This window comes from Rhipicephalus microplus, unplaced genomic scaffold (assembly GCF_043290135.1).
Source record: "Rhipicephalus microplus isolate Deutch F79 unplaced genomic scaffold, USDA_Rmic scaffold_12, whole genome shotgun sequence".
NCBI classification, from domain to species: Eukaryota; Metazoa; Arthropoda; class Arachnida; order Ixodida; family Ixodidae; genus Rhipicephalus; species Rhipicephalus microplus.
In genome coordinates, this window is record NW_027464585.1 from 10,430,680 (window position 1) to 10,453,616 (window position 22,937).

Consider the following 22,937-nt stretch of genomic DNA (forward strand, 5'->3'; position numbering starts at 1 on the left):
CCGTCAGAACATTTCTTCAGAGCTAACAGCCCAAAGGAAAAAAAGCGCCGCACCAACACCGGGTGGGCTCGAACCTCCAACCTCTCGGTTAACAGCCCATTGCGCTAGCCAATTGCGCCACGGAGACAGTCGTGCTCCACTCTCACCACCATCAGAACATATCTTCAAAGCTATAAACCCAAAGAAAAAGAAGCGCCGCACCTCCACCGGGTGGGCTCGTACCTCCAACCTTTCGGTTAACAGCCGATCGCGCTAGCCAATTGCGCCACGAAGACAGTCGTGCTCCACTCTCACCACCATCAGAACATATCTTCAAAGCTATCGGCCCAAAGAAAAAAATGCGCCGCACCAACACCATGTGAGCTCGTACCTCCAACCTTTCGGTTAACAGCCAATCGCGCCAGCCAATTGCGCCACGGAGACAGTCCTGCTCCACTCTCAACACCATCAGAACATATCTTCAAAGCTATCAGCCCAAAGAAAAAAAGCAACACACCACTCCCGGGAGGGCTCGAACCTCCAACCTTTCGGTTAACAGCCGATCGTATAGCCAATTGTGCCACGGAGAATGTCGTGCTCCACTCCCACCAGCGTCAGAACATTTCTTCAGAGCTATCAGCCCAAAGAAAAAAAAGCGCCGCACCACCACCGGGTGGGCTCGTGCCTCCAACCTTTCGGTTAACAGCCGATCGCGCTAGCCACTTGCGCCACGGAGACAGTCGTGCTCCACTCTGACCGCCATCAGAACAAATCTTCAAAGCTATCAGCTCAAAGAAAAAAAAGCGCCGCACCACCACTGGGTAGGCTTGAACCTCCAACCTTTCAAATAACAGCCGATCGCATAGCCAATTGCGCCACGAAGACAGTCGTGCTCCACTCTCACCACCGTCAGAACATTTCTTCAGAGCTATCAGCCCAAAGGAAAAAAAGCGCCGCACCACCACTGGGTGGGCATGAACCTCCAACCTGCCGGTTAACAGCCGATCGCGCTAGCCAATTTCGCCAAGGAGACAGTCGTGCTCCACTCCCATCACCATCAGAACATATCTTCAAAGCTATCAGCCTAAAGAAAGAAAGCACCTCACCTCCGCCGGGTGGCTCGTACCTGCAACCTTTCGGTTAACAGCCTATCGCGGTAGCCAATTGCGCCACGGAGACAGTCCTGCTCCACTCTGACCACCATGAGAACCTATCTTCAAAGCTATCAGCCCAAAGAAAAAAAAGCGCCTCACCTCCACTGGGTGGGCTCGTACCTCCAACCTTTCGGTTAACAGCCTATCACGGTAGCCAATTGCGCCACGGAGACAGTCCTGCTCTACTCTCACCACCATCAGAACATATCTTCAAAGCTATCAGCCCAAAGAAAAAAAAGCGCCGCACCACCACCGGATGGGCTCGTACCTCTTACCTTTCGGTTAACAGCCGATGGTGCTAGCTGATTGCGCCACGGAGACAGTCGTGCTCCTCTCTCACCACCATCAGAACATATCTTCAAATCTATCAGCCAAAAGAAAAAAAAGCACCTCACCTCCGCCGGGTGGCTCGTACCTGCAACCTTTCGGTTAACAGCCTATCGCGGTAGCCAATTGCGCCACGGAGACAGTCCTGCTCCACTCTGACCACCATGAGAACCTATCTTCAAAGCTATCAGCCCAAAGAAAAAAAAGCGCCGCACCACCACCGGGTGGGCTCGTACCTCCAACCTTTCGTTTAACAGCCGATCGCGCTAGCCAATTGCACCACGGAGACAGTCGTGCTCCACTCTCACCGCCATCAGGACATATCTTCAAAGCTATCAGTCCAAAGAAAAAAAGCGCCACACCACCACCGGATGAGCTCGTACCTCCAACATTCCGGTTAACAGCCGATGGTACTGGCCAATCGCGCCACGGAGACAGTCCTGCTCCACTCTCACCACCACCAGAACATATCTTCATAGCTATCAGCCCAAAGAAAAAAAAGCAACACACCACTCCCGGGAGGGCTCGAACCTCCACCGTTCCAGTTAACAGCCGATCGCATAGCCAATTGCGCCACGGAGACAGTCGTGCTCCACTCTCACCATCGTCAGAACATTTCTTCAGAGCTATCAGCCCAAACAAAAAAAAAGCGCCACACCACCACCAGGTGGGCTCGTACCTCCAACTTTTCGGTTAACAGCCGATCGCGCTAGCCAATTGCGCCACGGAGACAGTCGTGCTCCACTCTCACCACCATCAGAACTTATCTTCAAAGCTATCAGCCAAAAAAAAAGCGCCGCACCACCAACGGGTGGGCTCGAACCTCCAATCTTTCGGTTAAAGGCCGATCGCGCTAGCCAATTGCGCCACGGAGACAGTCGTGCTCCACTCTCACCACCATCAGAACATATCTTCAAAGCAATCAGCCCAAAGAAAAAAAAAGCGCCGCACCACCACCGGGTGGGCTCGTACCTCCAACCTTTCGATTAACAGCCGATCGCGCTAGCCAATTGCGCCACGGAGACAGTCCTATGCCACTCACCGCCATCAGAACATATTTTCAAAGCTATCAGCCCAAAGAAAAAATAGCAACACACCACTCCCGGTAGGGCTCGAACCTCCAACCTTTCCGTTAACAGCCGATCGCGTAGCCAGTTGCGCCACGGAGACAGTCGTGCTCCACTCTAACCACCGGCAGAACATTTCTTCAGAGCTATCAGCCCAAAGAAAAAAAAGCGCCGCACCACCACCGGGTGGGCTCGTACCTCCAACCTCTCGGTTAACAGCCGATCGCGCTAGCCAATTGCGCCACGGAGACAGTCGTGCTCCACTCTCAGCCCCATCAGAACATATCTTCAAAGTTACCAGCCCAAAGAAAAAAAGCGCCGCACCACCACCGGGTGGGCTCGAACCTCCAACCTTTCGGTTAACAGCCGATCGCGGTGGCCAATTGCGCCAGGGAGATAGTCCTGTTCCACCCTCACCACCAACAGAACATATCTTCAAAGCTGTCAGCCCAAAGAAAAAAAAGCAACACACTACTCGCGGGAGGGCTCGAACCTCCAACCTTTCGGTTAACAGCCGATCGCGCTAGCCAATTGCGCCACGGAGACAGTCGTGCTCCACTCTCACCACCATCAGAACATATCTTCAAAGCTATCCGCCCAAAGAAAAAAAAATGCGCCGCACCAACACCATGTGGGCTCGTACCTCCAACCTTTCGGTTAACAGCCTATCGCGGTAGCCAATTGCGTCACGGAGACAGTCCTGCTCCACTCTCACCACCATGAGAACCTATCTTCAAAGCTATCAGCCCAAAGAAAAAAAAGCAACACACCACTCCCGGGAGGGCTCCAACATCCAACCTTTCAGTTAACAGCCGATCGAATAGCCCATTGCGCCACGGAGACAGTCGTGCTCCACTCTCACCACCATCAGAACCTATCTTCAAAGCTATCAGCCCAAAGAAAAAAAAAGCGCCGCACCACCACCGGGTGGGCTCGTACCTCCAACCTTTCGTTTAACAGCTGATCGCGCGAGCCAATTGCACCACGGAGACACTCGTGCTCCTCTCTCACCACCATCAGAACATATCTTCAAATCTATCAGCCTAAAGAAAAAAAAGCACCTCACCTCCGCCGGGTGGCTCGTACCTTCAACCTTTCGGTTAACAGCCTATCGCGGTAGCCAATTGCGCCACGGAGACAGTCCTGCTCCACTCTGACCACCATGAGAACCTATCTTCAAAGCTATCAGCCCAAAGAAAAAAAAGCGCCGCACCACCACCGGGTGGGCTCGTACCTCCAACCTTTCGTTTAACAGCCGATCGCGCTAGCCAATTGCACCACGGAGACAGTCGTGCTCCACTCTCACCGCCATCAGGACATATCTTCAAAGCTATCAGTCCAAAGAAAAAAAAGCGCCACACCACCACCGGATGAGCTCGTACCTCCAACAATCCGGTTAACAGCCGATGGTACTGGCCAATCGCGCCACGGAGACAGTCCTGCTCCACTCTCACCACCACCAGAACATATCTTCATAGCTATCAGCCCAAAGAAGAAAAAGCAACACACCACTCCCGGGAGGGCTCGAACCTCCACCGTTTCAGTTAACAGCCGATCGCATAGCCAATTGCGCCACGGAGACAGTCGTGCTCCACTCTCACCATCGTCAGAACATTTCTTCAGAGCTATCAGCCCAAACAAAAAAAAGCGCCACACCACCACCAGGTGGGCTCGTACCTCCAACTTTTCGGTTAACAGCCGATCGCGCTAGCCAATCGCGCCACGGAGACAGTCGTGCTCCACTCTCACCACCATCAGAACATATCTTCAAAGCTATCAGCCCAAAGAAATAAATGCGCCGCACCAACACCATGTGAGCTCGTACCTCCAACCTTTCGGTTAACAGCCAATCGCGCCAGCAAATTGCGCCACGGAGACAGTCCTGCTCAACTCTCAACATCATCAGAACATATCTTCAAAGGTATCAGCCCAAAGAAAAAAAGCAACACACCACTCCCGGGAGGGCTCGAACCTCCAACCTTTCGGTTAACAGCCGATCGCATAGCCAATTGTGCCACGGAGACAGTCGTGCTCCACTCTCACCAGCGTCAGAACATTTCTTCAGAGCTATCAGCCCAAAGAAAAAAAAGCGCCGCACCACCACCGGGTGGGCTCGTGCCTCCAACTTTTCGGTTAACAGCCGATCGCGCTAGCCACTTGCGCCACGGAGACAGTCGTGCTCCACTCTCACCGCCATCAGAACAAATCTTCAAAGCTATCTGCTCAAAGAAAAAAAAGCGCCGCACCACCACTGGGTAGGCTTGAACCTACAACCTTTCGGTTAACAGCCGATGGTGCTAGCTGATTGCGCCACGGAGACAATCGTGCTCCTCTGTCACCACCATCAGAACATATCTTCATTATCTATCAGCCTGAAGAAAAAAAAGCACCTCACCTCTGCCGGGTGGCTCGTACCTGCAACCTTTCGGTTAACAGCCTATCGCGGTAGCCAATTGCGCCACGGAGACAGTCCTGCTACACTCTGACCACCATGAGAACCTAACTTCAAAGCTTTCAGCCCAAAGAAAAAAAAGCGCCGCACCACCACCGGGTGGGCTCGTACCTCCAACCTTTCGTTAACAGCCGATCGCGCTAGCCAATTGCACCACGGAGACAGTCGTGCTCCATTCTCACCGCCATCAGGACATATCTTCAAAGCTATCAGTCCAAAGAAAAAAAGCGCCACACCACCACCGGATTAGCTCGTACCTCCAACCTTCCAGTTAACAGCCGATGGTACTAGCCAATCGCGCCACGGAGACAGTCCTGCTCCACTCTCACCACCACCAGAACATATCTTCATAGCTATCAGCCCAAAGAATAAAAATCAACACACCACTCCCGGGAGGGCTCGAACCTCCACCGTTTCGGTTAACAGCCGATCGCATAGCCAATTGCGCCACGGAGACAGTCGTGCTCCACTCTCACCATCGTCAGAACATTTCTTCAGAGCTATCAGCCCAAACAAAAAAAAAAGTGCCACACCACCACCAGGTGGGCTCGTTCCTCCAACTTTTCGGTTAACAGCCGATCGCGCTAGCCAATTGCGCCACGGAGACAGTCGTGCTCCACTCTCACCACCATCAGAACATATCTTCAAAGCTATCAGCCAAAAAAAAAGCGCCGCACCACCACCGGGTGGGCTCGAACCTCCAACCTTTCGGTTAAAGGCCGATCGCGCTAGCCAATTGCGCCACGGAGACAGTCGTGCTCCACTCTCACCACCATCAGAACATATCTTCAAAGCTATCAGCCCAAACAAAAAAAAAGCGCCGCACCACCACCGGGTGGGCTCGTACCTCCAACCTTTCGATTAACAGCCGATCGCGCTAGCCAATTGCGCCACGGAGACAGTCCTATGCCACTCACCGCCATCAGAACATATTTACAAAGCTATCAGCCCAAAGAAAAAATAGCAACACACCACTCCCGGTAGGGCTCGAACCTCTAACCTTTCCGTTAACAGCCGATCGCATAGCCGATTGCGCCACGGAGACAGTCGTGCTCCACTCTCACCATCGTCAGAACATATCTTCAAAGCTATCTGCAAAAAGAAAAAAAAGCGCCGCACCTTCACCGGGTGGGCTCGAACCTCCATCCTTTCGGTTAAAGGCCGATCGCGCTTGCCAATTGCGCCACGGAGACAGTCGTGCTCCACTCTCACCACCATCAGAACATATCTTCAAAGCTATCAGCCCAAAGAAAAAAAAAACGCCGCACCACCACCGGGAGGGCTCGTACCTCCAACCTTTCGATTAACAGCCGATCGCGCTAGCCAATTGCGCCACGGAGACAGTCCTGCGCCACTCACCGCCATCAGAACATATCTTCAAAGCTATCAGCCCAAAGAAAAAAAAGCAACACACCACTCCCTGTAGGGCTCGAACCTCCAACCTTTACGTTAACAGCCGATCGCGTAGCAAATTGCGCCACGGAAACAGTCGTGCTCCACTCTAACCACCGGCAGAACATTTCTTCAGAGCTATCAGCCCAAAGAAAAAAGGCGCCGCACCACCACCGGGTGGGCTCGTACCTCCAGCCTTTCGGTTAACAGCCGATCGCGCTAGCCAATTGCGCCACGGAGACAGTCGTGCTCCACTCTCAGCCCCATTAGAACATATCTTCAAAGTTATCAGCCCAAAGAAAAAAAGCGCCGCACCACCACCGGGTGGGCTCGAACCTCCAACCTTTCAGTTAACAGCCGATCGCGGTAGCCAATTTCGCCACCGAGATAGTCCTGCTCCACTCTCACCACCAACACAACATATCTTCAAAGCTATCAGCCCAAAGAAAAAAAGCCACACACTACTCGCGGCAGGGCTCGAACCTCCAGCTTTCAGTTAACAGCCGATCACATAGCCAATTGCGCCATACAGTCGTGCTCCACTCTCACAACCGTCAGAACATTTCTTCAGAGCTAACAGCCCAAAGGAAAAAAAGCGCCGCACCAACACCGGGTGGGCTCGAACCTCCAACCTCTCGGTTAACAGCCCATAGCGCTAGCCAATTGCGCCACGGAGACAGTCGTGCTCCACTCTCACCACCATCAGAACATATCTTCAAAGCTATCAACCCAAAGAAAAAGAAGCGCCGCACCTCCACCGGGTGGGCTCGTACCTCCAACCTTTCGGTTAACAGCCGATCGCGCTAGCCAATTGCGCCACGAAGACAGTCGTGCTCCACTCTCACCACCATCAGAACATATCTTCAAAGCTATCGGCCCAAAGAAAAAAATGCGCCGCACCAACACCATGTGAGCTCGTACCTCCAACCTTTCGGTTAACAGCCAATCGCGCCAGCCAATTGCGCCACGGAGACAGTCCTGCTCCACTCTCAACACCATCAGAACATATCTTCAAAGCTATCAGCCCAAAGAAAAAAAGCAACACACCACTCCCGGGAGGGCTCGAACCTCCAACCTTTCGGTTAACAGCCGATCGTATAGCCAATTGTGCCACGGAGAAAGTCGTGCTCCACTCTCACCAGCGTCAGAACATTTCTTCAGAGCTATCAGCCCAAAGAAAAAAAGCGCCGCACCACCACCGGGTGGGCTCGTGCCTCCAACCTTTCGGTTAACAGCCGATCGCGCTAGCCACTTGCGCCACGGAGACAGTCGTGCTCCACTCTGACCGCCATCAGAACAAATCTTCAAAGCTATCAGCTCAAAGAAAAAAAAGCGCCGCACCACCACTGGGTAGGCTTGAACCTCCAACCTTTCAAATAACAGCCGATCGCATAGCCAATTGCGCCACGAAGACAGTCGTGCTCCACTCTCACCACCGTCAGAACATTTCTTCAGAGCTATCAGCCCAAAGGAAAAAAAGCGCCGCACCACCACTGGGTGGGCATGAACCTCCAACCTGCCGGTTAACAGCCGATCGCGCTAGCCAATTTCGCCAAGGAGACAGTCGTGCTCCACTCCCATCACCATCAGAACATATCTTCAAAGCTATCAGCCTAAAGAAAGAAAGCACCTCACCTCCGCCGGGTGGCTCGTACCTGCAACCTTTCGGTTAACAGCCTATCGCGGTAGCCAATTGCGCCACGGAGACAGTCCTGCTCCACTCTGACCACCATGAGAACCTATCTTCAAAGCTATCAGCCCAACGAAAAAAAAGCGCCTCACCTCCACTGGGTGGGCTCGTACCTCCAACCTTTCGGTTAACAGCCTATCACGGTAGCCAATTGCGCCACGGAGACAGTCCTGCTCTACTCTCACCACCATCAGAACATATCTTCAAAGCTATCAGCCCAAAGAAAAAAAAGTGCCGCACCACCACCGGATGGGCTCGTACCTCTTACCTTTCGGTTAACAGCCGATGGTGCTAGCTGATTGCGCCACGGAGACAGTCGTGCTCCTCTCTCACCACCATCAGAACATATCTTCAAATCTATCAGCCAAAAGAAAAAAAAGCACCTCACCTCCGCCGGGTGGCTCGTACCTGCAACCTTTCGGTTAACAGCCTATCGCGGTAGCCAATTGCGCCACGGAGACAGTCCTGCTCCACTCTGACCACCATGAGAACCTATCTTCAAAGCTATCAGCCCAAAGAAAAAAAAGCGCCGCACCACCACCGGGTGGGCTCGTACCTCCAACCTTTCGTTTAACAGCCGATCGCGCTAGCCAATTGCACCACGGAGACAGTCGTGCTCCACTCTCACCGCCATCAGGACATATCTTCAAAGCTATCAGTCCAAAGAAAAAAAGCGCCACACCACCACCGGATGAGCTCGTACCTCCAACCTTCCGGTTAACAGCCGATGGTACTGGCCAATCGCGCCACGGAGACAGTCCTGCTCCACTCTCACCACCACCAGAACATATCTTCATAGCTATCAGCCCAAAGAAGAAAAAGCAACACACCACTCCCGGGAGGGCTCGAACCTCCACCGTTCCAGTTAACAGCCGATCGCATAGCCAATTGCGCCACGGAGACAGTCGTGCTCCACTCTCACCATCGTCAGAACATTTCTTCAGAGCTATCAGCCCAAACAAAAAAAAGCGCCACACCACCACCAGGTGGGCTCGTACCTCCAACTTTTCGGTTAACAGCCGATCGCGCTAGCCAATTGCGCCACGGAGACAGTCGTGCTCCACTCTCACCACCATCAGAACATATCTTCAAAGCTATCAGCCAAAAAAAAGCGCCGCACCACCACCGGGTGGGCTCGAACCTCCAATCTTTCGGTTAAAGGCCGATCGCGCTAGCCATTTGCGCCACGGAGACAGTCGTGCTCCACTCTCACCACCATCAGAACATATCTTCAAAGCAATCAGCCCAAAGAAAAAAAAGCGCCGCACCACCACCGGGTGGGCTCGTACCTCCAACCTTTCGATTAACAGCCGATCGCGCTAGCCAATTGCGCCACGGAGACAGTCCTATGCCACTCACCGCCATCAGAACATATTTTCAAAGCTATCAGCCCAAAGAAAAAATAGCAACACACCACTCCCGGTAGGGCTCGAACCTCCAACCTTTCCGTTAACAGCCGATCGCGTAGCCAGTTGCGCCACGGAGACAGTCGTGCTCCACTCTAACCACCGGCAGAACATTTCTTCAGAGCTATCAGCCCAAAGAAAAAAAAGCGCCGCACCACCACCTTGTGGGCTCGTACCTCCAACCTCTCGGTTAACAGCCGATCGCGCTAGCCAATTGCGCCACGGAGACAGTCGTGCTCCACTCTCAGCCCCATCAGAACATATCTTCAAAGTTATCAGCCCAAAGAAAAAAAGCGCCGCACCACCACCGGGTGGGCTCGAACCTCCAACCTTTCGGTTAACAGCCGATCGCGGTGGCCAATTGCGCCAGGGAGATAGTCCTGTTCCACCCTCACCACCAACAGAACATATCTTCAAAGCTGTCAGCCCAAAGAAAAAAAAGCAACACACTACTCGCGGGAGGGCTCGAACCTCCAACCTTTCGGTTAATAGCCGATCGCGCTAGCCAATTGCGCCACGGAGACAGTCGTGCTCCACTCTCACCACCATCAGAACATATCTTCAAAGCTATCAGCCCAAAGAAAAAAAAATGCGCCGCACCAACACCATGTGGGCTCGTACCTCCAACCTTTCGGTTAACAGCCGATCGCGCCAGCCAATGGCGCCACGGAGACAGTCCTGCTCCACTCTCAACACCATCAGAACATATCTTCAAAGCTATCAGCCCAAAGAAAAAAAGCAACACACCACTCCCGGGAGGGCTCGAACCTCCAACCTTTCGGTTAACAGCCGATCGTATAGCCAATTGCGCCACGGAGACAGTCGTTCTCCACTCTCACCACCGTCAGAACATTTCTTCAGAGCTATCAGCCCAAAGGAAAAAAAGCGCCGCACCACCACTGGGTGGGCACGAACCTCCAACCTGTCGGTTAATAGCCGATCGCGCTAGCCAATTGCGCCACGGAGACAGTCGTGCTCCACTCCCATCACCATCAGAACATATCTTCAAAGCTATCATCCTAGAGAAAAAAAAAGCACCTCACCTCCACTGGGTGGGCTCGTACCTCCAACCTTTCGGTTAACAGCCTATCGCGGCAGCCAATTGCGCCACGGAGACAGTCCTGCTCCACTCTCACCACCATCAGAACATATCTTCAAAGCTATCAGCCCAAAGAAAAAAAAGCGCCGCACCACCACCGGATGGGCTCGTACCTCCAACCTTTCGGTTAACAGCCGATGGTGCTAGCTGATTGCGCCACGGAGACAGTCGTGCTCCTCTCTCACCACCATCAGAACATATCTTCAAATCTATCAGCCTAAAGAAAAAAAAGCACCTCACCTCCGCCGGGTGGCTCGTACCTGCAACCTTTCGGTTAACAGCCTATTGCGGTAGCCAATTGCGCCACGGAGACAGTCCTGCTCCACTCTGACCACCATGAGAACCTATCTTCAAAGCTATCACCCCAAAGAAAAAAAAGCGCCGCACCACCACCGGGTGGGCTCGTACCTCCAACCTTTCGTTTAACAGCCAATCGCGCTAGCCAGTTGCACCACGGAGACAGTCGTGCTCCACTCTCACCGCCATCAGTACATATCTTCAAAGCTATCAGTCCAAAGAAAAAAAGCGCCGCACCACCACCGGGTGGGCTCGAACCTCCAACCTCTCGGTTAACAGCCGATCGCGGTAGCCAATTGCGCCACGGAGATAGTCCTGCTTCACCCTCACCACCAACAGAACATATCTTCAAAGCTGTCAGCCCAAAGAAAAAAAAGCAACACACTACTCGCGGGAGGGCTCGAACCTCCAACCTTTCGGTTAACAGCCGATCGCGCCAGCCAATTGCGCCACGGAGACAGTCCTGCTCCACTCTCAACACCATCAGAACATATCTTCAAAGCTATCAGCCCAAGAAAAAAAAGCAACACACCACTCCCGGGAGGGCTCAAACCTCCAACCTTTCGGTTAACAGCCGATCGCATAGCCAATTGCGCCACGGAGACAGTCGTGCTCCACTCTCACCACCATCAGAACATATCTTCAAAGCTATCAGCCCAAAGAAAAAAAAAGCGCCGCACCACCACCGGGTGGTTTCGTACCTGCAACCTTTCGGTTAACAGCCTATCGCGGTAGCCAATTGCGTCACGGAGACAGTCCTGCTCCACTCTCACCACCATGAGAACCTATCTTCAAAGCTATCAGCCCAAAGAAAAAAAAAGCAACACACCACTCCCGGGAGGGCTCGAACATCCAACCTTTCAGTTAACAGCCGATCGCGTAGCCAGTTGCGCCACGGAGACAGTCGTGCTCCACTCTAACCACCGGCAGAACATTTCTTCAGAGCTATCAGCCCAAAGAAAAAAAAGCGCCGCACCACCACCGCGTGGGCTCTTACCTCCAACCTCTCGGTTAACACCCGATCGCGCTAGCCAATTGCGCCACGGAGACAGTCGTGCTCCACTCTCAGCCCCATCAAAACATATCTTCAAAGCTATCAGCCCAAAGAAAAAAAGCGCCGCACCACAACCGGATGGGCTCGTACCTCCAACCTTTCGGTTAACAGCCGATCGTACTAGCCAATTGCGCCACGGAGACAGTCCTGCTCCACTCTCACCACCACCAGAACATATCTTCAAAGCTATCAGCCCAAAGAATAAAAAGCAACACACCACTCCCGGGAGGGCTCGAACCTGCAACCTTTCGGTTAACAGCCTATCGCGGTAGCCAATTGCGCCACAGAGACAGACCTGCTCCACTCTCACCACCATTAGAACCTATCTTCAAAGCTATCAGCCCAAAGAAAAAAAAGCAACACATCACTCCCGGGAGGGCTCAAACATCCAACCTTTCAGTTAAAAGCCGATCGAATAGCCAATTGCGCCACGGAGACAGTCGTGCTCCACTCTCACCACCATCAGAACATATCCTCAAAGCTTTCAGCCCAAATAAAAAAAGCGCAGCACCACCACCGGGTGGGCTCGTACCTCCAACCTTTCGTTTAACAGCCGATCGCGCTAGCCAATTGCACCACGGAGACAGTCGTGCTCCACTCTCACCACCATCAGGACATATCTTCAAAGCTATCAGCCCAAAGAAAAAAAAAGCGCCGCACCACCACCGGGTGGGGTCTAATTCCAACTTTTCGGTTAACAGCCGACCGCGCTAGCCAATTGCGCCACGGAGACAGTCGCGCCCCATTCTCACCACCATCAGAACATATCTTCAAAGCTATCAGCCCAAAGAAAAAAAAGCGCCGCACCACCACCGGGTGAGCTCGTACCTTCAACCTTTCGATTAACAGCCGATCGCGCTAGCCAATTGCGCCACGGAGTCAGTCCTGCGCCACTCTCGCCGCCATCAGAACATATCTTCAAAGCTGTCGGCCCAAAGAAAAAAAAGCAACACACTACTCGCGGGAGGGCTCGAACCTCCAACCTTTCGGTTAACAGCCGATCGCGCTAGCCAATTGCGCCACGGAGACAGTCGTGGTCCACTCTCACCACCATCAGAACATATCTTCAAAGCTATCAGCCCAAAGAAAAAAAATGCGCCGCACCAACACCATGTGGGCTCGTACCTCCAACCTTTCGGTTAACAGCCGATCGCGCCAGCCAATTGCGCCATGGAGACAGTCCTGCTCCACTCTCAACACCATCAGAACATATCTTCAAAGCTATCAGCCCAAAGAAAAAAAGCAACACACCACTCCCGGTAGGGCTCGAACCTCCAACCTTTCCGTTAACAGCCGATCGCATAGCCAATTGCGCCACGGAGACAGTCGTGCTCCACCCTCACCACCATCAGAACATATCTTCAAAGCTATCAGCCGAAAAAAAGCGCCGCACCAACACCGGGTGGGCTCGAACCTCCAACTTTACGGTTAAAGGCCGATCACGCTAGACAATTGCGCCACGGAGACAGTCGTGCTCCACTTTCACCACCATCAGAACATATCTTCAAAGCTATCAGCCCAAAGAAAAAAAAAGCGCCGCACCACCACCGGGTGGTTTCGTACCTCCAACCTTTCGATTAACAGCCGATCGCGCTAGCCAATTGCGCCACGGAGACAGTCCTGCTCCACTCTCACCACCATCAGAACATATTTTCAAAGCTATCAGCCTAAAGAAAACAAAGCGCCTGACCTCCCCGGGTGGCTCGTACCTGCAACCTTTCGGTTAACAGCCTATCGCGGTAGCCAATTGCGTCACGGAGACAGTCCTGCTCCACTCTCACCACCATGAGAACCTATCTTCAAAGCTATCAGCCCAAAGAAAAAAAAGCAACACACCACTCCCGGGAGGGCTCGAACATCCAACCTTTCAGTTAACAGCCGATCAAATAGCCAATTGCGATACGGAGACAGTCGTGCTCCACTCTCACCACCATCAGAACCTATCTTCAAAGCTATCAGCCCAAAGAAAAAAAAAGCGCCGCACCACCACCAAGTGGGCTCGTACCTCCAACCTTTCGTTTAACAACCGATCGCGCTAGCCAATTGCACCACGGAGACAGTCGTGCTCCACTCTCACCACCATCAGGACATATCTTCAAAGCTATCAGCCCAAAAAAAAGCGCCGCACCACAACCGCATGGGCTCGTACCTCCAACCTTTCGGTTAACAGCCGATGGTACTAGCCAATTGCGCCACGGAGACAGTCCTGCTCCACTCTCACCACCACCAGAACATATCTTCAAAGCTATCAGCCCAAAGAATAAAAAGCAACACACCACTCCCGGAGGGCTCGAACCTGCAACCTTTCGGTTAACAGCCTATCGCGGTAGCCAATTGCGCCACAGAGACAGTCCTGCTCCCTCTCACCACCATTAGAACCTATCTTCAAAGCTATCAGCCCAAAGAAAAAATAGCAACACACCACTCCCGGTAGGGCTCGAACCTCCAACCTTTCCGTTAACAGCCGATCGCGTAGCCAGTTGCGCCACGGAGACAGTCGTGCTCCACTCTAACCACCGGCAGAACATTTCTTAAGAGCTACCAGCCCAAAGAAAAAAAAGCGCCGCACCACCACCGCGTGGGCTCGTACCTCCAACCTCTCGGTTAACACCCGATCGCGCTAGCCAATTGCGCCACGGAGACAGTCGTGCTCCACTCTCAGCCCCATCAAAACATATCTTCAAAGTTATCAGCCCAAAGAAAAAAAGCGCTGCACCACTACCGCGTGGGCTCGAACCTCCAACCTTTCGGTTGACAGCCGATCGCGGTAGCCAATTGCGCCACGGAGATAGTCCTGCTCCACCCTCACCACCAACAGAACATATCTTCAAAGCTGTCAGCCCAAAGAAAAAAAAGCAACACACTACTCGCGGGAGGGCTCGAACCTCCAACCTTTCGGTTAACAGCCGATCGCGCTAGCCAGTTGCGCCACGGAGACAGTCGTGCTCCACTCTCACCACCATCAGAACACATCTTCAAAGCTATCAGCCCAAAGAAAAAAAATGCGCCGCACCAACACCATGTGGGCTCGTACCTCCAACCTTTCGGTTAACAGCCGATCGCGCCAGCCAATTGCGCCACGGAGACAGTCCTGTTCCACTCTCAACACCATCAGAACATATCTTCAAAGCTATCAGCCCAAAGAAAAAAAGCAACACACCACTCCCGGGAGGGCTCGAACCTCCAACCTTTCGGTTAACAGCCGATCGCATAGCCAATTGCGCCACGGAGACAGTCGTGCTCCACTCTCACCACCATCAGAACATATCTTCAAAGCTATCAGCCAAAAAAAAAGCGCCGCACCACCACCGGGTGGGCTCGAACCTCCAACCTTTCGGTTAAAGGCCGATCGCGCTAGCCAATTGCGCCACGGAGACAGTCATGCTCCACTCTCACCACCATGAGGACATAGCTTCAAAGCTATCAGCCCAAAGAAAAAAAACGCCGCACCACAACCGGATGGACTCGTACCTCCAACCTTTCGGTTAACAGCCGACGGCACTAGCCAATTGCGCCACGGAGACAGTCGTGCTCCACTCTCACCACCATCAGAACATATCTTCAAAGCTATCAGCCAAAAAAAAAGCGCCGCACCACCACCGGGTGGGCTCGAACCTCCAACCTTTCGTTTAAAGGCCGATCGCGCTAGCCAATTGCGCCACGGAGACAGTCGTGCTCCACTCTCACCACCATCAGAACATATCTTCAAAGCTATCAGCCCAAAGAAAAAAAAGCGCCGCACCACCACCGGGTGAGCTCGTACCTCCAAGCTTTCGATTAACAGCCGATCGCGCTAGCCAATAGCGCCACGGAGACAGTCCTGCGCCACTCACCGCCATCAGAACATATTTTCAAAGCTATCAGCCCAAAGAAAAAAAAGCGCCGCACCACCACCGGGTGGGCTCGTACCTCCAACCTTTCAATTAACAGCCCATAGCGCTAGCCAATTGCGCCACGGAGACAGTCATGCTCCACTCTCACCATCGTCAGAACATTTCTTCAGAGCTATCAGCCCAAAGAAAAATAAAGCGCCGCACCACCACCGGGTGGGCTCAAATCTCCATACTTTCGCTTAACAGTCGATCACGCTAGCCAATTGCGCCATGAAGGGAGTCGTGCTCCACTCTCACCACCATTAGAACATATCTTCAAAGCTATCAGCCGAAAAAAAAAAAGCGCTGCACCACCACCGGGTGGGCTCGAACCTCCAACCTTTCGGTTAAGAGCCGAACGCGCTAGCCAATTGCGCCACGGAGGCAGTCCCGCTCGACTCTCACCACCACCAGAACATATGTTCAAAGCTATCAGCGCAAAGAAAAGAGCAACACACCTCTCCCGGGTGGGCTCGAACCTCAAACCTTTCGGTTAACAGCCGATCGCGCTAGCCACTTCCGCATCGGAGACAGTCCGGCTCCACTCTCACCACCGTCAGAACATTTCTTCAGAGCTATCAGCTCAAAGAAAAAAATGCGCCGCACCACCATCGGGTGGGCTCGAACCTCCAACGTTTCGGTTAACAGCCAATCGCGCTAGCCAATTGCGCCATGGAGACACTCCTGTTCCACTCTCACCGCTATCAGAACATATCTTCAAAGCTATCAGCCCAAAGAAAAAAAAGCAACACACCACTTCTGGGAGTGCTCGAACCTCCAACCTTTCAGTTAACAGCCCATCGCGCTAGCAATTGTGCCACGGAGACAGTCGTGCTCCACTCTCACCACCGTCAGAACATTTCTTCAGAGCTAACAGCCCAAAGAAAAAAAAGCACCGCACCACCACCAGGTGGGCTCGAACCTCCAACCTTTCGGTTAACAGCCGATCGCGCTAGCCAATTGCGCCATGGAAACAGTCGTGCTCCACTCTCACCACCGTCAGAACATTTCTTCAGAGCTATCAGCCCAAAGAAAAAAAAGCGCCGCACCACCGCTGGGTGGGCTCGAACCTCCAACCTTTCAGTTAATACCCCATCGCGCTAGCCAATTACGCCACGGAGACAGTCGTGCTCCACTCTCACCACCATCAGAACATATCTTCAAAGCTATAAGCGCAAAGAAAAAAAAGCAACACACCACTCCCCGGAGGGCTCGAACCTCCAAACTTTTGGTTAACAGCCGACCGCGCTAGCCAATTGCGTCACGGAGACAGTCGTGCTCCACTCCGACCACCATCACAACATATCTTCAAAGCTATCAGCGCAAAGAAAAAAGCAACACACCACTCCCGGGAGAGCTCGAACCTCCAACCTTTTGGTTAACAGCCGATCGCGCTAGCCAATTGCGCCACGGAGACAGTCCTGCTCCACTCTCAACACCGTCAGATCATTTTTTCAGAGCTATCAGCCCAAAGAAAAAAAAGCGCCGCACCACCATCGGGTGGGCTCGAACCTCCAACGTTTCAGTTAACAGCCAATCGCGCTAGCCAATAGCGCCACGGAGACAGTCGTGCTCCACTCTCACCACCGTCAGAACATTTATTCAGAGCTATCAGGCCAAAAAAAACCCCCCGCACCACCACCGGGTGGGCTCGAACCTCCAACGTTTCAGTTAACAGCCAATCGCGCTAGCCAATTGCGCCATGGAGACAGTCCTGCTACACTCTCACCACCATCAGAACATATCTTCAAAGCTATCAGCCCAAAGAAAAAAAGCAACACACCACTCCCGGGAGGGCTTGAACCTCAAACCTTTCAGTTAACAGCCGATCACGCTAGCCAATTGCGCCACGGAGACAGTCGTGCTCCACTATCACCACCGTCAGAACATTTCTTCAGAGCTATCAGCCCAAAGGAAAAAAAGCGCCGCACCACCACCGGGTGGGCTCGAGCGTCCAACATTTCGGTCAATAGCCCATCGCGCTAGCCAATTACGCCACGGAGACAGTCGTGCTCCACTCTCACCACCATCAGAACATAACTTCAAAGCTATCAGCGCAAAGAAAAAAGCAACACACCACTCCCGGGAGGGCTCGAACCTCCAACCTTTCGGTTAACAGCCGATCGCGCTAGCCAATTGCGCCAAGGAGACAGTCATGCTCCACTCTCACTACCGTCAGAACATATCTTCAAAGCTATAAGCGCAAAGAAAAAAAAGCAACACACCACTCCCGGGAGGGCTCGAACCTCCAAACTTTTGGTTAACAGCCGACCGCGCTAGCCAATTGCGCCACGGAGACAGTCGTGCTCCACTCCCACCACCATCACAACATATCTTCAAAGCTATCAGCGCAAAGAAAAAAGCAACACACCACTCCCGGGAGAGCTCGAACCTCCAAACTTTCGGTTACCAGCCGATCGCGCTAGCCGATTGCGCCACGGAGACAGTCCTGCTCCACTCTCACCATCATCAGAACATATCCTAAACTATCAGCCCAAAAAAAAAGCAACACACCACTCCCGGGAGGGCTCGAACCTCCAACCTTTCAGTTAACAGCTCATCGCGCTAGCAAATTGCGCCACGGAGACAGTCATGCTCCACTCTCACCACCGTCAGAAAATTTCTTCAGAGCTATCAGCCCAAAGAAAAAAAAAAGCGCCGCACCACCACCGGGTGGGCTCAAACCTCCATACTTTCGCTTAACAGTCGATCACGCTAGCCAATTGCGCCATGAAGAGAGTCGTGCTCCACTCTCACCACCATCAGAACATATCTTCAAAGCTATCAGCCGAAAGAAAAAAAGCGCTGCACCACCACCGGGTGGGCTCGAACCTCCAACCTTTCGGTGAAGAGCCGATCGCGCTAGCCAATTGCGCCACGGAGACAGTCCCGCTCCACTCTCACCACCACCAGAACATATGTTCAAAGCTATCAGCGCAAAGAAAAAAGCAACACACCACTCCCGGGAGAGCTCGAACCTCCAACCTTTCGGTTAACAGCCGATCGCGCTAGCCAATTGCGCCACGGAGACAGTCCTGTTCCACTCTCACCACCATCAGAACATATCTTCAAAGCTATCAGCCCAAAGAAAAAAAAGCAACACACCACTCCTGGGAGGGCTCGAACCTCCAACCTTTCGGTTAATAGCCCATCGCGCTAGCCAATTACGCCACGGAGACAGTCGTGCTCCACTCTCACCACCATCAGAACATATCTTCAAAGCTATAAGCGCAAAGAAAAAAAAGGCAACACACCACTCCCGGGAGGACTCGAACCTCCAAACTTTTGGTTAACAGCCGACCGCGCTAGCCAATTGCGCCACGGAGACAGTCGTGCTCCACTCCCACCACCATCAAAACATATCTTCAAAGCTATCAGCGCAAAGAAAAAAGCAACACACCACTCCGGGGTGGGCTCGAACCTCCAACCTTTCGGTTAACAGCCGATCGCGCTAGCCAATTGCGCCATGGAGACAGTCCTGTTCCACTCTCACCACCATCAGAACATATCTTCAAAGCTATCAGCCCAAAGAAAAAAAAGCAACACACCACTCCTGGGAGGGCTCGAACCTCCAACCTTTCGGTTAATAGCCCATCGCGCTAGCCAATTACGCCACGGAGACAGTCGCGCTCCACTCTCACCACCGTCCGAACATTTCTTCACAGCTATCAGCCCAAAGAAAAAAAAGCGCCGCACCAACACCGGGTGGGCTCGAACCTCCGACCTTTCGGTTAATACCCCATCGCGCTAGCCAATTACACCACGGAGACAGTCGTGCTCCACCCTCACCACCCTCAGAACATATCTTCAAAGCTAAAAGCGCAAAGAAAATAAAAGCAACACACCACTCCCGGGAGGGCTCGAACCTCCAAACTTTTGGTTAACAGCCGACCGCGCTAGCCAATCGCGCCACGGAGACAGTCGTGCTCCACTCCCACCACCATCACAACATATCTTCAAAGCTATCAGCGCAAAGAAAAAAGCAACACAGCACTCCCGGGAGAGCTCGAACCTCCAACCTTTCGGTTAACAGCCGATCGCGCTAGCCAATTGCGCCACGGAGACAGTCCTGCTCCACACTCACCACCGTCAGAACATTTTTTCAGAGCTATCAGCCCAAAGAAAAAAAAGCGCCGCACCACCATCGGGTGGGCTCGAACCTCCAACGTTTCAGTTAACAGCCAATCGCGCTAGCTAATAGCGCCACGGAGACAGTCGTGCTCCACTCTCACCACCGTCAGAACATTTCTTCAGAGCTATCAGCCCAAAGAAAAAAAAGCGCCGCACCACCACCGGGTGGGCTCGAACCTCCAACTTTCCGGTTAACAGCCGATCGCGCTAGCCAATTGCGCCATGGAGACAGTCCTGCTACACTCTCACCACCATCAGAACATATCTTCAAAGCTATCAGCCCAAAGAAAAAAAAGCAACACACCACTCCCGGGATGGCTCGAACCTCCAACCTTTAGGTTAACAGCCGATCGCGCTAGCCAATTGCGCCACGGAGACAGTCGTGCTCCACTCTCACCACCGTCATAACATTTCTTCAAAGCTATCAGCCCAGTGGAAAAAAGCGCCGCACCACCACCGGGTGGGCTCGAACCTCCAACCTTTCGGTTAACAGCCGATCGCGCTAGCCAATTGCGCCAAGGAGACAGTCATGCTCCACTCTCACCACCGTCAGAACATTTCTCCAGAGCTATCAGCCCAAAGAAAAAAAGCGCCGCACCACCATCGGGTGGGCTCGAACCTCCAACCTTTCGGTTAACAGCCCATCGCGCTAGCCAATATCGCCACGGAGACAGTTCTGCTCCACTCTCACTACTGCCAGAACATATCTTCAAAGCTATAAGCGCAAAAAAAAGCAACACACCACTCCCGGGAGGGCTCGAACCTCCAAACTTTTGGTTAACAGCCGATCGCGCTAGCCAATCGCGCTACGGAGACAGTCCCGCTCCACTCTCACCACCACCAGAACATATGTTCAAAGCTATCAGCGCAAAGGAAAAAGCAGCACACCACTCCCGGGTGGGCTCGAACCTCCAACATTTCGGTTAACAGCCGATCGCGCTAGCCACTTCCGCATCGGAGACAGTCCGGCTCCATTCTGACCACCGTCAGAATATTTCTTCAGAGCTATGAGCCAAAGAAAAAAAAGCGCCGCACCACCACCGGGTGGGCTCGAACCTCCAACCTTTCGGTTAACAGCTGATGGCGCTAGCCAATTGCGCCATGAAGACAGTCCTGTTTCACTCTCACCAGCATCAGAACATATCTTCAAAGCTATCAGCCCAAAGAAAAAAAAGCAACACACCACTCCTGGGAGGGCTCGAACCTCCAACCTTTCAGTTAACAGCCCATAGCGCTAGCCAATTGCGCCACGGAGACAGTCATGCTCCACTCTCACCATCGTCAGAACATTTCTTCGGAGCTATCAGCCCAAAGAAAAATAAAGCGCCGCACCACCACCGGGTGGGCTCAAACCTCCATACTTTCGCTTAACAGTCGATCACGCTAGCCAATTGCGCCATGAAGAGAGTCGTGCTCCACTCTCACCACCATCAGAACATATCTTCAAAGCTATCAGCCGAAAGAAAAAAAGCGCTGCACCACCACCGGGTGGGCTCGAACCTCCAACCTTTCGGTTAAGAGCCGAACGCGCTAGCCAATTGCGCCACGGAGGCAGTCCCGCTCCACTCTCACCACCACCAGAACATATGTTAAAAGCTATCAGCGCAAAGAAAAAAGCAACACACCTCTCCCGGGTGGGCTCGAACCTCAAACCTTTCGGTTAACAGCCGATCGCGCTAGCCACTTCCGCATCGGAGACAGTCCGGCTCCACTCTCACCACCGTCAGAACATTTCTTCAGAGCTATCAGCCCAAAGAAAAAAATGCGCCCCACCACCATCGGGTGGGCTCGAACCTCCAACGTTTCGGTTAACAGCCAATCGCGCTAGCCAATTGCGCCATGGAGACAGTCCTGTTCCACTCTCACCGCTATCAGAACATATCTTCAAAGCTATCAGCCCAAAGAAAAAAAAGCAACACACCACTCCTGGGAGGGCTCGAACCTCCAACCTTTCAGTTAACAGCCCATCGCGCTAGCAATTGTGCCACGGAGACAGTCGTGCTCCACTCTCACCACCGTCAGAACATTTCTTCAGAGCTAACAGCCCAAAGAAAAAAAAGCACCGCACCACCACCAGGTGGGCTCGAACCTCCAACCTTTCGGTTAACAGCCGATCGCGCTAGCCAATCGCGCCACGGAGACAGTCGTGCTCCACTCTCACCACCGTCAGAACATTTCTTCAGAGCTATCAGCCCAGAGGAAAAAAGCGCCGCACCACCACCGGGTGGGCTCGAGCGTCCAACCTTTCGGTTAATAGCCCATCGCGCTAGCCAATTACGCCACGGAGACAGTCGTGCTCCACTCTCACCACCGTCAGAACAATTCTTCAGAGCTATCAGCCCAAAGAAAAAAAAGCGCCGCACCACCGCTGGGTGGGCTCGAACCTCCAACCTTTCGGTTAATACCCCATCGCGCTAGCCAATTACGCCACGGAGACAGTCGTGCTCCACTCTCACCACCATCAGAACATATCTTCAAAGCTATAAGCGCAAAGAAAAAAAAGCAACACACCACTCCCCGGAGGGCTCGAACCTCCAAACTTTTGGTTAACAGCCGACCGCGCTAGCCAATTGCGTCACGGAGACAGTCGTGCTCCACTCCGACCACCATCACAACATATCTTCAAAGCTATCAGCGCAAAGAAAAAAGCAACACACCACTCCCGGGAGAGCTCGAACCTCCAACCTTTCGGTTAACAGCCGATCGCGCTAGCCAATTGCGCCACGGAGACAGTCCTGCTCCACTCTCACCACCGTCAGAACATTTCTTCAGAGCTATCAGCCCAAAGACAAAAAAGCGCCGCAACACCATCGGGTGGGCTCGAACCTCCAACGTTTCGATTAACAGCCAATCGCGCTAGCCAATTGCGCCACGGAGACAATCGTGCTCCACTCTCACCACCGTCAGAATATTTCTTCAGAGCTATGAGCCCAAAGAAAAAAAAAGCGCCGCACCACCACCGGGTGGGCTCGATCCTCCAACCTTTCGGTTAACCGCCGATCGCGCTAGCCAATTGC

General features: G+C 52.9%; 2 non-coding genes across 2 annotated transcripts; both read right to left on the reverse strand.

The window, feature by feature from the left end:
- Positions 1–16,101: 16,101 nt before the first annotated feature.
- On the reverse strand, positions 16,102–16,175 carry TRNAK-CUU (transfer RNA lysine (anticodon CUU)). The gene has a single exon. It is a non-coding gene; the product is annotated as a tRNA-Lys (tRNA).
- Positions 16,176–21,399: 5,224 nt separating this feature from the next.
- On the reverse strand, positions 21,400–21,473 carry TRNAK-CUU (transfer RNA lysine (anticodon CUU)). The gene has a single exon. It is a non-coding gene; the product is annotated as a tRNA-Lys (tRNA).
- Between the last annotated feature and the right edge of the window lie 1,464 nt (positions 21,474–22,937).